General features: G+C 39.2%; 1 protein-coding gene across 3 annotated transcripts in view; it reads left to right on the top strand.

The window, feature by feature from the left end:
- The window catches only part of SOX6 (SRY (sex determining region Y)-box 6), a 691,777-nt gene that overhangs the window by 140,373 nt on the left and 536,470 nt on the right, over window positions 1-14,934 (top strand). The window lies entirely within an intron of this gene.

Genomic DNA, 14,934 nt, shown 5'->3' with positions numbered 1-14,934 from the left:
CTCAGTGTCAAACATTTTTATCTTCATCTGGTCAAGTTCTGGTCAGCTAGCCATCCAAGCTAGGTCAAATGGGTCCTACTAGCTGCTAGTTTGGGAGTTCACACATGTCTCCTTGTACTTCGGACCAGCCGGTCGCTTCACTGTCAGCTCTAGCCCCCAGTGGCTAGGTCAGTGTCCATGGACTCGGGAGTTCACACATTTCCCTAAACTTCAGAGCAGCTAGCCATTTCTCTTCAGTCTGTCATCTGAAGGTCAGTGGGTATCCGTGGAACATGGCCTAACTCAGTCTATGTCTTCATTGCTGCATTTCTTCCACTTCCACTCACAAATAGACCAGGGTGGTCACCAGTGAGCATACTAAATTGCTCGTAGGTTCCCTTTGAGATTCAGTTGTAGAAGGGGGATTTTCCCTGACGGGGCTGACTTTTCTCAGCTTGATGCCTCCGAAGTAAATAGCTTGTTTGATATTTGCTTGCTAACAACCAAACAGCCTTTTTTCCCCCTGCAGATCTTTCTTTCAATATGATTCTCCTATTCTCCCAGCAGTTCTGAGTTGGTTTGCATGTCTTTTCAAGTTGGAATGTCCCACCTCAGAAGGCTCTACGTGGGGCTCAGGATTCCATCTAAGGTCCCGTTCTCTACAAAACCTTAACAAGAAGCCTATTTTCTGGGCAAATTCTGGTTCCCCTTTTAGAAAATCTAATCAGTTATAGGCTGCAAATAGGTTTATAAGCTTTCTGTAATCATGATTCCCAGTATTCATTTCTACCACACTTAAACGTCTGTTTCACAATAGTAGGCAAGAGCAGCCAGTATTCTTAAAACAGTCAAACACCTAACCATTTTCCCCCTTCTTTGCCCATTCAGGCTATGTCTTGATCCCTGTGTCACAGAGCACTGTTGTTCCAAGGTTATGTATAAATCATTATTTACCTCAGTCGCATTTAGGCTATGCGTACCTCCCTATGTCTTTCCTTGTCTTCATCCGTCATCGGCCACTCTCCCTCTTCTTGTGTATTGCCCTCTCTCTCTTTATGTGTTGCCCTCCCTGTCATCGAGGTAACATGTGTCCACCCTCAAACCTGTGGATTACTCTCACCTCTCTCTCACTCCTGGTAACCATCAAAGAATGTTTCTTTTCATAGGGAAATATTTTCTTCAGCTTTTACAATAATGGTCTCATGCAGTATTTGTCCTTTTGTGATTGACTATGATGTCCTCAAGGTTCATCCATTTTATGAAGTGTTTTTCAGATTCATTATTATTCTTCACAATTGCCTAATATTCCATTGTATGTATTTGGAAAGGTTTATTATCTGTCTATTCATAGGCACTTGGGCTGTCTCCATCTTTTTTGCTATTGTGAATAGTGCTGTGATGAATATTGATGTGCATTTATACACTTATGTCCTGGCTCATATTTCCTGTGGTTATATATCCAGTAGAGGGATTCCTAGGTCATAAAATATTTCTTATTTTCAAATTCTGAGGAAGTACCATACCATTTTTCAGAGTGGTTGAACCATTTTATAGTCCCACCAGCAATGTAGGAAGGTCTCAGTCTCTCCACACCCTCACGAGCATTTATTATTTTCTGTTTTTGTTTTGTTTTTTTTAAACTTGTCTGTTAATGCTGGTGTAATATGGTATCTCATTGGTTGATTTGCATCTTTCCAATGGTGTGGTGTTGGATTAATGCACTGGACTGGACTGCAAAGTCAGTTTGAACTGCAAAGTCAGTTTGAACCAGTTGCTCCTTGGAAACCCTACACAGGATCGCTATGGGCCTGAACTGACTCAGTAGCACTTGACAACAACAACAATTGCTAATGATTCTTCATATGTTTATTGGCTTCCTGAATGTCTTCCTTGGTGACGTGTCTGTTCATGCCCATGGTACTGTCAATATTCATCATCAACACCATAGTTCAAAAACTTCAATTCTTGTTGTTGTTGTTAAGTACTGTGGAGTCAGTCCTGACTCATAGTGACCCTGCACAGGGTTTCCGAGGCTGCATATCTTTATGGGAACAGCTGGTAGTTTCAAACTGCCAATCTTGAGGTTGGCAGCCCGATTCGTAACCGCAAAGCTACCAGAGCTCCTTCTTTTTAAGTCCTCCTTATTCGTTACCCAACTTTCACATGTATATGAGGTGATTGAAATGCCATGGCTTAAGTCAGACACATTTTAGTCTTCAAACTGACACCTTTGCTTTGTAGCAAATTCAAAGAGGTGTCTTGTAGCAGATTTGTCTAATGCAATATATCATTTTATTTTTTTGACTGTTGCTTCCACGAGTGTTGATTGTTGCTTCAAGCAAAATGATGTATTTAACAACTTTAGTCTTTTTTCCATTTATCATGATATTATTTATTTGTCCAGTTTTGAGGGTTTTCATTTTCCTTATGCATAAGGATTGCAATCCACCACCACCAAAGTGCAATCATACTAAAGGCTGTAGTCATTGACATTCATCAGTAAGTATTTCAAGTCTTCTTGATTTCCAGTAAGCAAGGTTGAATCATTTGCTTATCACAGATTGTTAATGAGCATTCCTCCAATCTTGATGCCATGTTCTTCTTAATATAATCCGTTTTCTCACATTATTTGCTTAGCATATATATTGAATGTTGTTGTTGTTGTTATGTGCCGTGGAGTCGGTTCCGACTCATAGTGACCCTGTACAGGGTTTCCGAGGCTGTAAATCTTTACGGGAGCAGAAAGCCTCATCTTTCTCCAGCAGAACAGCTGGTAGTTTTGAACTGCTGACCCTGAGGTTCGCATATTGAATAAGTATGGTGAAAGGATTCAACCCTTGGACACACCTTTCCTGATTTTAAACCATTCACTATCCCCTTGTTCTGTTTGAGCAACTGCCTCTTGGTTTATGTTTTTGAATGATGTTTTTGTAAAGTGTTGTTGAATTGGTTCCGACCCATAGAGACTTTGTTTAGTGTTTCTGAGGAGTGGCTGGTGAGCTTGAGCACCACCTTTGCAGTTCAAACTGACTTTGGAGTCCAATGCATTAACCCATAGTGCCACACCAGGACTCCTGAACCATAGTGATTTGTTATTTGTTGTTGTTGAATAGGATAAAATGTGATTAATTTAGAAATTATTTTGTTTTCAAAGCTTTTTTTAAATCTCTTTTTATATCTGCAGGGAAGAAATTAGTCAGTTAATTCATTCACCATGTGTCTATTGAGCATCTATTGTGTGCCAGCCTCTGTTTTTGCACAAAACATGCATTAGTGAATAAAATGAACAAATAGTCCCATGGCTAATGGAGTTATCAGAGTCCTGGTGTGGCACTGTGGGTTATTGTGCTGGACTTCAAAGTCAATTTGAACTGGAAAGTTAGTGGTTCAAGCTCACGAGCCACTCCTCAGAAACCCTATGCAGGGTTAACAACAATCACAATGAATTTTATATTATAGAGAGTAGAGACAGACCACAGTTAAGATAAGGAAGTTATAGAAGAATAAAACAAAACAAAGAGCAGGCTAAGAGGAATTAATAGTACAGGGAGGGATTTTAAATTGTATAATCAGAGTGGACTCATTGAGAAAATGGCATTTGAATAAGAACTTGAAAAAGATAAGGAAGTGGGTGAAAGGGCAGAGAATAGTTTTAGACAGGGAATAGTGAGTACAAAGCCCCCGAAGGATGGAAGATATTTGAGGTGTTCGAGACATGGTAAGGAGGGCAGTGTGGCTGGGTTGGAGAGAGTGATAAAACAGCAAGAAATAATGTCAGAGACATAGAGACTTTGGCTTTCAATCTGGGAGAAATGGGGATCCTTTACAGAATTTTGAGATTTTTAATACATTAAGAAAACACTCACTGGCTATATTAATATTTTTCTATCAAAAATATTTATTGAATACATACTAGCTAAAGATGAGCTAAGCACTTAGAACCATGAAGTATAAAGCAATAAAACCAAGTGGTAAGTTTCTGCATTCAGCATGCTTATAGTGTGGTTGGCACGTTAAAATATAGCATAAAATAAACATGAAAACACAGTTATGAATGCCAAAGAGTACTTTTAATACATCCTCCTTCTCATGATGTATATGCTACTACTGTTTTTGTCCAAGACACTAGCATTCCTTGTAAGGGATGTTTGCATCTAACTGTAGTATGTTTGCATGTAACTGCTCTTGGCTTCAATCCTGCCCTCCTATACAATGCGTTATCTGCAGTACAACCAGCGTGATCTTTTAAAGCTGGAGTCAGCAAGCTACGACACTAAGCTGAAATCCAGCCTGTAGCCTATTTGTTATAAAGTTTCATTGGAACGTAGTCACACCCATTCATTTACTATTCTCCTAGGTTGTTTTCTGTCAGAATTGAATAGTTTTAGTGCAAACCAAGTGATCTGCAAAGCCTGAAATGTTTATCTGTACCTTTACAGAAATGTTTTTGAACCCCTCTTTTAAAATACAATTCATATCATATCCCTGTCAGACTTTCCAGTATACTTGAAATAAAGTCCTGATTCACTATAATAATTATAATCTTTAAAGGCAACTTGATCTGCCTGTGAGAGGTTGTCTTCTAAATATGATACATTTTATTCATCATTCATTTGTTCTACATGGAATGTTGCATTTCATAGATTGCTGAGAAAGTTCACTCACAGATGTTTACTGTTTTAATTTCCTGTTTAAAACACTGTCTTATAGAAGACTGATGCAAAAAAACAAAAAAATAGTGTTTGACATGTCAGAACTGACCTATGCCAGAGTTTTCAGAACAGAGCCCTGTCAGAAACTGGGGACTACCTGCATTCCCTTTCATTGTCTAACTGCATCAGAGAAATTTAGGGTGGGCCAGTGTGACTGAAGAAGAGGATTTTGTATAGGTTGCTGAGACTGGAAAAGTAATTTGAGATCAGAACCTGAAAGATCCTGAATGTTAGTCTAAGGGTAAACATAGAAAGTTTTTGAAAAGATAAGTAAAATTGTAGGATGTTTAATCAAACTCACCAGATGCTCCTCAAAAACCCTATATAGGATCACTATGCATCGGAACCGAATTGACAGCATGTAACACCAAACAACAACAACTATCTACCAGTAGTATGCTGAAAGAATTGGGCTAGGGAAAACCCTAAAAGTAGAGCACATACTAGGAGATTGTTATAATTGTCCAGACATTATAGTAACATAGACATATATTTCATATTATATGTAAATCAATAATGAAGGTATAAGGGCTTCATTGGCACAAATATGGATCTTTTCCAGTCAGTTGGTGCAGATGAGTGAGTGCCTTTAGTGCCATCTCAGTTTGTTGAAAGTTTTCAGTTGTTTTCCATCAATTCCTGGTGGCTTGTTCTTTGCCAATGCCTTCAGTGTACCCTGGACTTCTTTATCAGGAAGGACCAGTTGCTGGAGAAGGATATCATGTCTGGTAAGGTGGAGGGTCAGAGAAAAAGAAGACCCCCAGTGAGATGGATCGGCACAGTGGTGACAGTGATGGGCTCAGGTATTCCAATGATTGTGAAGTTGATGCAGGACCGGGCTGTGTTTTGTTCTGTTGTGCATATGGTTACTATAAGTTGGTACCGATTCGATGGCACCTAAGATCAACAACAAAAAGGGCTTCATTTATTGGTAGTAGCAGGAGAAATAAGAAAGATTGGATATGAAAGACTTTATAAGCTATAAACAATGCAACATCTCTTCACTTTTTAAGAAAAATGCTTGAACTTTGTTTTCTTAGAAGTTTACACTTACAGAAAAATTATTCAGAAAGTATAGAAAATCTCCATATTTCCCATCTCAACCACCCCCCCCCTCCCAGTTTCCCCTATTAATAACACCTTACTTTGATGTGGTACATTTGTTACAATTGATGAACCGATATGGATGCATTCTTAATCATTTACGTAAGGCTTTAGTCTTTGTGCTGTACAGTTCCATGAGTTTTGACAAATGTATGATGGCATGTGTCCACCATGATTGTATCCTACACAATCGTTTCCCTCCATTCCCATTGAGTTGATTCTGACTCATAGTCACTCTGCCAAAAAAGGTTTTAAAGGCTGTAATCTTTATGGAAGCACCCTACCACATCCTTCTCCCAAGGAGCTGTTGGTGGATTTTAACCGCTGACCTTTGGATTAGTAGCAAAGTGCTTAAGCACTGTACCAGCAGGGATCCTTAGCATAGTTTAAACCACCCATGACTGTTGGATCAATTCCTGCTCACAGTGACAGAGTACCACTGCTCCATGGGTCTCTAAGGCTGGAAATATTTATCAACGCAGACTGCCTCATCTTTCTTCCATGGACTGGTCTGGCTACTGGGTTTGAATTGCTGATCCTTCATTTAACAGCCAAGGGCTTACCTATTGTTCCACAAGGATTCCATAGTAGTTGTCTAATATTTAGAAGTCTGTTAGCTGTTATCTGTTGTCTGCTATAATTTACAAATCGTAATAGAAATGCTAGGTAATTGGAGGATTTTGTGGCCAATAGGCAGTTATAAGAACACTCACTAGCATTAATACTTTCTAGAACAGTTATTTTGACAATGTGCATGGGATTTTTTGTTTGTATACATATTTATCGCTGAGGTGCTAGAAAGCACTCCTCTTTTTGCCATCTATGTTTAGTCCATTGAAAACTTCGGTCATTTGACTTTTCTACACATCCTTTTGAGGCTGTTGTTGCTTCTCGAATTTGTTAATCACACATTTTCATTTCACAATGTGCCTAACCTGAGGGTGAGGTTGACAGATGGATTCCAGGATGACTTATAATTGCTTGGGAGAGTTATCTGAGCTAAATCTCTCACTTCTCTGGGCTACACTTTTCCTTCCTTTTGCCTCGTGCTGTGGTTACATATTACTGTCTGTGGTTTGGGAGCTAGTTTTTTTTTTTTTTTTTTTTTTCCCCTGATGCCCCAAGGGAGAAAATGTGGTTGCATTTGGTGTCTTAACTATGTGAATAGCCTGGGACACCAGTGATATCTTTAGAGATCTCAGGAGAGAGCATGCTGTCTCTTCTAGCATGGTGAGAGAGTACACTATTCTTTCCTCTGCTCCTGTTTTCCTGAATGTAGTTCTCATCCTGGGCCCACAGAAGGTGTATTTAGCCTGAAAGTGATCATTTCAATTAAAGAGATAATGTACCTCAAGTAAGAAATCTCACTCTTGTTTCAGAAACAAAACAAGGCAAAAGCAAATGCAGAACACAGATAAATATCATATATTTCAGCAAAATCTGAACTATACTTTTTAAACCTAGTTTGAGGAGGAAGGTAGCAGGTTTAGATTTCTCTCTTCTGTTCATTACATTTGAATAACCTTTACTTTAGATAAACTGGAGTCCCTAGGTAGTATAGATGGCTACTGTGCTAGATTGCTAACCAAAAGGTTGAAATTTTGAGTTCATCCAGAGGTACTCCCAGAAGCAAGTCCTGGCAATCTACTTTAAAAATCAGCTACTGAAAACCTTATGGAGCACAGTTCTACTCCGACACACTTGGAGCACCATGAGTTGGAACTGACTTGACGTCAACTGATTTTACTGTTGTTGTTGCTGTTTTGATAAACTAGATAGTCTAGTAAACTTTTGATTTCAGTACCATCTATATGAGCCAACCAAAACAGCACCATTGAAAAGAAAAACCCATAGAAAACAAACCCACTACCATCCAATCTATTCCAACTCATAGCACCCCTATGTTGTTTTGTTGATCGGTGCCATGGAGTCGGCACTGACTCATGGTGAGTGAGCCTATGCAACACTGCCTGAAACACAGCACCCTTATAAGGCAGAGTAAAACTGCTCCGTAGGGTTTAAGTCTTTAATGGAGCAGGCAGTCTCCCTTGTGGTTAGCAGCACTAACTATTATATATGAGAGTCTCCCTTGAAGAGTTTGCTGTAATTGTTAGCTGCTGTTGAGTTTGCCCATGGCTCATGGTGACCTCATGCGTGTACAAAGGAAGGAAAAGATGCCTGGTCCTTGATTGGTTGAAGATTGACCTGTGGATCCCCTTGGTCAGTTGGTCTGTTGTGATACCTATGGCCACACCATACGATTGGCTTCTTTGGGGGAAGTAGATCAGTGGCACTTCTTCCTAGTCCATCTTAGTCTGGAAGCGCTGTTGAAATCTGTTCAGCACGATAGAATGAGTGGTAACTGCAGAGAAGGTACGTTCAACCCGGGGTCTCCCACACTGGAGGGTGAGAATGCCACCGTGGAACCACCAATACTCCACAGACGAATTGCAGATTATCTAGTTCCCCTGGACACAGTAGAGCCAACCCAATTTGATCAGGACTTGTACCTTCATGGTTTTATGCTCCCATACTTCTCTTATGATTTTTATATTTGGGTTACAAATTTAAGAACTGATACTCTGCTCGGTAGAGAAAAGAAATAAAAGAACCAGGTAGAAAATTTGTAAATTTTGACACTGATCGGCTCAAGACATATTTCAGGGCAACTTAGCGATTCATTTTGAGGAGTACATTTTCCTAGTAAATTTGTGTATATCTCAATGCAGAAAATGTAGACATTGGTAATATGGCATGACATATCAAATAATTTGTTCTGAATGACTGTTATTTAGTAGTAGTAAAATCATGGGATTTAGATCAGTATAGAAATATCTGTTTTGTAATATAACTGCATTCCCCCTAAGCCTTTCTCATGTTCAATGTTTCATCTATAGATTGGGGATAATATCACTTATACTGCCATGGATGTGGAAGCATTAAATGAGATACTATTTGCATCTCTTTCTCTGCTTGAAATATTTATCATAAACAAAGCATTTCCATATGTATGATTTGGTTAGAATTTATTTAGATTATTTTAAACTTTGTGCCCTTCTCTGGGTACTAGGATGTGAGAATAATAGGAAATCCTTTCTAACCAGTGCTTGGCAGCTGATAAAACACTGTATGAGAGAACTGGGAAGTATGAAGGATGGCAAATGAAATCCTGGCAGAGATAACAGTCTAATCCCAAAGGACATTTTCAACAATAGCCTGGGCCCTATGCCTAGTAAGACACTCTTGCCCTTTACTGTACCATTCCCAGAATCTTATTTGTTAACACTTGGCTTTATTAATAAAGTCATGACCGCTTGTTCAGTACTGCATATGGGTGGTTGTGATTTCCAGCTGCCCTTTGGGCTAAAGTATAAACAGTGAATAGATTGTTATATTTTCCTATTAAGCTTAAAGTTGTGATCTCATCTGTACCCCATATGTCTGCAACCAGAAATATATCCTTTTCCTGATCTCATGGAAGGGAAGCAACACTGTGTCTGAAAAGACTCTGAATTCATCAGTCTAGGGCTTTTTTTTTTTTTTTTTTTTTCTCTTTGTTGAATCCAAAGAATAAAATGAAGACATAAAAAGTCATGAACATTACCAATAAGTTGTCAACCTGACACCAAACAGTATAACGTATTGTCAAAATGGATATCTAATCTAGTGACTGAAATTTCTATACATTTGGTATTTTCACAGAAGACATAAATGCAGCCAGCAATGTAACAATTCACAGTCACAAAGGAAACCTCACTGAGTTTGGAATAAGCACAATAGTTTGCCTGGGCAACAGAGAAAGTACTTATTGATTGGCTGGCTGAGAAACTCTAGTCCAGTCACTGATATGCATGAATTAGCATCTAATTGTTTTGCTTTAACATGTTCCTCAATAATACTGTTGGTGGTGATCATGATGGGGGTGGTAGTGAGTCTTTACTTCTTTTTAAATCTGATGTGACGGCTTGACATCACAGATGTTTCAGACAAGATGGGAATGGTAGATAAAAATCTTACCATTCGAAAGTGTTATTTTTGTTGTTAAGTAAGGTCAAGTAGGTTCTGACTCATAGTGACCCTGTATCAGGTTTCTGAGGTTTTGAATCTTCACAGAGGTAGAAAGCCTTGTCTTTCTCCTGTGGAATAAAGAAGCTCTTGGACTAGAACCATGGACCTTGTGGTTCGCAATCCAGTGCTTCTCATATGGTGCCACCGTGCTCCCAAAGCTCTAAAGTAGAAGAGGAAGATTATAATAATGCTAACTTTAACCACCATTTTATATCATGCAAGATGCGTATGTGTATCATTAGCTGCTGTTGATCCTGTACTATCTTCCTATTCATTGCTATATAATGGTTACTTTTCATTACAGTATCACAATAATATTATCCCAGATTTACAGATGGGGAAGATGAGGCTGAAAGAGTTTAAATGACTTGCAAAGGTCACAGAATCTTCTGGGGTCTTTTAGGTCAGGGTTCTTCATTCAGAAGCTGTTAAAATTCTCTAGTACAACCGACCTAGAGATATTTTATGGAGAAAGAAAATAGGTTAGAAAAATAAAATTTTCTTATTGCTAACTTGTTGGGTATTGTAATATACTAGGTGTACTTTTTGTGTATTGTTGCAAATACAAAACAAAACCCCCCAAACCAAATCATTTCTATTGTTAAAGAACTTAGGAGAGACAATGTGATGTTGGAAAAGAACATTGGACTAGGGGCCAGGCGGCTTGGATTTTAGTGCGACGCGTGTCCTATATTAGCTGTGGGACTTCAAGTGAATTTCTTACCTTCTCTGATCCTCAGTGTCCCCTACCAGTTTTATTTATTTATTTAGCCTTTTCTTGTGAATTTGGTGAAGGTCTACAGAGCAAATCAGTTTTCCACCCAACAATCCATATACATGTTGTTTCATGTCATTGATTGCGGTCACCACAACATAACATTACTCATCTCCCGTCCTCCCTCCATTCCCTCTTGTAACCCTTTCTGCCTGTGAACTTTGTCCTTGGACAAATATTGTCCTTTAGATCTTGAATGACTGATTCTTCTTAGGAATGCTTACCTCTCTAGTGTTGTTGTTCATTTTATAGACTGTCTCTTGTTTAGGTGAAATGTGAACCACATGATTGAGTCCAGTTCCAGGCTTGAAGGGTGACTCAGGGTCATAGTCTCTGAGGTTCCACCAATTTCTATCAGATCACTAAGTCTGGTCTTTTTGTGTTTTTTTTATGATTTTGAGTTTTCTTCCCCTCTACTGAGAGTCTTCTAATGTGCTCACTTTTAGAGTGGTAGGTAGCTAGCTGGGTAATATCTAGTTCTTCTGGTCTTAGGGCTATGGAAGCTGTGTTTTGTGTCGTCCATTTGTCATTTGGACTGTTTCCATGCATCTTTGATTGTCTTCATTCTTCTTTGATGTGGACAGGGGGAGAATAATAGTTGCATCTTAGATGCTTGTATACAAGTTGTTGTTTTTTAAGTTTTTATTGTGAATTATGTGATAGTTTACATGGGAGAATATTAGCTTTACATTCATCCTATCATATTTTGTTTCATTGCCATGATTACAATGCTCTGCATGCATCATCAAACAGCCAGAGGGTATACCCTGCAAGCCTGCCCCCTGGCTGTCAAAACACAGCCCCTCTCCCTCCCAGAGTCCAGAGTCCCCAGCCGCTCCATCTCTCCACGTCATCATTTGTACCTCCATCTCTGGCGTCACTGCTTCTCTGGATAGGGTCCTGCACACTGCTCCTCTCCCTTGATGGTCCCAGGGTCCTCCACTCCTGGACTGCAAGATTGCATACAAGTTTAAATGACCCTGGTCATTACTCACCAAAGCAGGATGTAGACATTCTTTTTGCGGACTATGTTGTGCCAGTTAACCTTATTGTCCTGAGACTATGGTCCTGAATCTCTAGGTCCAGCAACTCATTCCCTCAAGGTGTTTGGGTGTGGCTAAGAAGTTTTCATAACTTTTCCCCCTGTATGTGCGACTATATCCATGGATATATTTATAGCATATGTAAATACATATGTAGAAATATCCTCTTTCAAACCTATATGTATGTTCATGGATGTAGTCTCATATTCCTTCCCTCCTGTTCAGTTTGTGTGTCTGTCTATGTATCCACTTATGGATAAGTATTATTACTATTATTGCAGGATCATGTATATAATAGTATTTACTTCTGTTGCCTTTAACTCTGTGTAAAAAACTTCAGTCCTATTTCTTGACCCCATTTAGAGAAAAAATTGTATGATACACTAACAGGTGCAGAGGTAAGCAAAAAAAAAAAAAAAAAAAAGCAGAGACTCGCTGTTTGTAAGTTGGCTTATAATTAATAATGAATGCCATCATTATTAGTTGTCATTGAGTTGATGGAGACTCATGGCAATGCCATGTGTGCAGAATAGAGCTGCTCGGTAGGGTTTTCAAGGCAATGTGACCTTTCTGAAGCAGACTGCCAACGCTCTCGTCCAAGGAGGCTAATAGTCTAGTGCTTAACCATGTGTGCCACCCAGGAACTTCAGGAACGGAATCACTTTTAAAAGTGAAGTCTTGGCTGTTCTATCAGAATTCTTAGGTATCCTGATAAGATCATGAGGCCAAAAAACTAGATGCCCTGGGTGCAGTTTGTAACTGTACCACTTCACATCTGCTGAACCCTTTCATAATCCAGTTATTTTCCGCTTTGAAATTTTTTGTTTGTTAATACCGTGTATTTTAGAGTTCTGGTGTGGCACTATCGGACGATAAGCCCAAGGCTGCTAGCTGCAAGTTTGGCAGTTCAAACCTCACCACTATTCTTGGAAACAGGGTCGCTATGAGTCAGAACTGACTCAACAGCGCTTAACAACAACAGCAACATGAGTAGAAGGCATGTTAAATTAGGAGCATTTAAAATTTTTTCTTATGAAATATGGATTTTGATATATCTTATATGGGACACATATGTCCCTCTGGACTTTGCCTTCTAGATCCATTGACAGGTACATAAAATTTAGGGCATCTGAAAATGTGGTATTCATGCAAACATGGAGTCATTGTGAGGAAGCAATTTCCAAAGAATGCACAGGAACCCAGAAATATATGGGGTTGCTGTGAGTGGGAACTGACTCAATGGCACTTAACAACAATAATACTAGTGATCTTATCTACTTATTGTAATAATCAAAAGAAGTAATATACAAGAACATGTCTTACAATAGATAACTTGTGGATTATATACAAGTACACATCTCATACCGTGTATTTCACATTATTTCAAAATCGTCAAGAATTTCTTGTTGCTTTTACAAATGTTGCTGTTGTAAAGTTCCATTGAGTCGATCCCAACCCAGAGCAACCCTGTGTAGGGTTTCTGAAGAGCAGCTGGTGAGCTTGAACTGCCAACCTTGCAGTTCAAACTGCTTTGCAGTCGGGCGCATTAACCCACAGCTGTATTTTTCTCCTCGACTTTTTTTTTTACATTTTTTTTTTTTTTATTGTGAACTATGTGATAGTTTACATGGGAGAACACTATCTTTACATTCATCCTATCGTATTTCGTTTTATTGCAATGATTACAATCCCCTCCATGCATCATCAAACATCCAAAGAGCACACCCCACAAGCCTGCCTCCTGGCTGCCAGCACAGAGCCCCTCTCCCTCCTTGAGTCCAGAGTCCCCAGACTCTTCATCTCCTTGACTTTTGCAACAACTTATTCATGTGTAAGGGATTTTGGAAAATAGCATTCTGTCTTCCAGGTTTTCTTTGGGATCTCCATGAAGTCATTTAAATGACTGTTGTGTGTCAGTTCAGAGGTGGCTGCATTTCACGGGTTCAGGATCACATGATTCTGATTTAGAATGGCCAGGTCTTTGCTAACAGTGGTTGCTCACTCTGAGTATGCTATACAACATGGTGTATTAATAAGGAGAAGTTGGCATGGACACTTTTTAAGTTGCAGAAACCTTGTACTAAAATGGTGCTCATTGGCAGACTTTTTTAAAAAAGAGAAATGCTTCTCAATTTTATTTTCCTAGCAGTATTATGTCTACTACTTAGGTTTTCTTCTGTGTGCATAAATTCTTCTTTCCATTTCTCATCCAAAGACGGCTTATGACAGAAGTTATGCGTGAGTTTTGTAATATTTAGTAGTCAAGGAAGGCAGATTGTGGAATCAGACTGTGGATTTGGATTTTGATTCCACCACTTGGTATGTGTGCCTGCACAGCAGTGTGACCTTGAAAAAAATCATTAACTCTTTGTTCCTCAATTTCCTCTGTAAAATGGAATAGCAGTGCCTACACTATCAGGTGGAGAGATTGAACATACAGTTGGCCCTTGAACAACACAGCAGTTAGGGGCACCGACCTCCAACAGTCAAAAATCCATGTATAATTTACAGCTCACCTTTGAACAACACAGGTTTGAACTGCAAGGGCCCACTTGTAGGCAAGGTTTTTTTTCCCTGTTGCTATTGTGGTGAGCTTCAGTGTTGTGAGTGTCCACTTAAAAATGCCATGTGATGTTAATCATCTACATGTGAACAGTTCCTTATTTCTCTGTGTGTGTGTATGTATATATGTTGTTGTTGTTAAGTACCGTGGAGTTGGTTCCAACTCATAGTGACCCTGCACAGGGTTTCTGAGGTTGTAAATCTTTACGGGAGCAGAAAACCTTATCTTTCTCCTGCGGAGCTGCTGGTAGTTTCGAACTGCTGACCTTGAAGTTGGCAGCCCGACTTGTAACCACTATGCTACTAGAGTTCCTTATATATATATAATTTCAGATAAGACTGCTTATACATATACAAATACAAAGGGGTTTAAAAATTTTGTGGAAAAATTAAAATATAATGGAATTTTCTCACAAACTTTTTGAAGATCCCACATATATATTGGATTGAATATATATATACACACACGTGATGGTGGTGGTGGTGATGTGCTGTAGAGTCATACACACACACACACACACATATATATATGTATGTATGTTTTTGGAGTTTGGGTGTGGCACTGTAGGTTAATGTGCTGACTACAAAGTCAGTTAGAACCACAAGGTTGGCAATTCAAGCATACCAGTTGCTCTTTGGAATCCCTTTGGAGGGTCTCTATGGGTCAGAACCAACTCAATGACATTTAACA

This window comes from Chrysochloris asiatica, unplaced genomic scaffold (genome assembly GCF_000296735.1).
Source record: "Chrysochloris asiatica unplaced genomic scaffold, ChrAsi1.0 scaffold00083, whole genome shotgun sequence".
In the NCBI taxonomy this organism is placed as follows: Eukaryota; Metazoa; Chordata; class Mammalia; order Afrosoricida; family Chrysochloridae; genus Chrysochloris; species Chrysochloris asiatica.
Note: the sequence above shows the minus strand (reverse complement) of the source record. Positions and strands in the feature narration are given on the sequence as shown.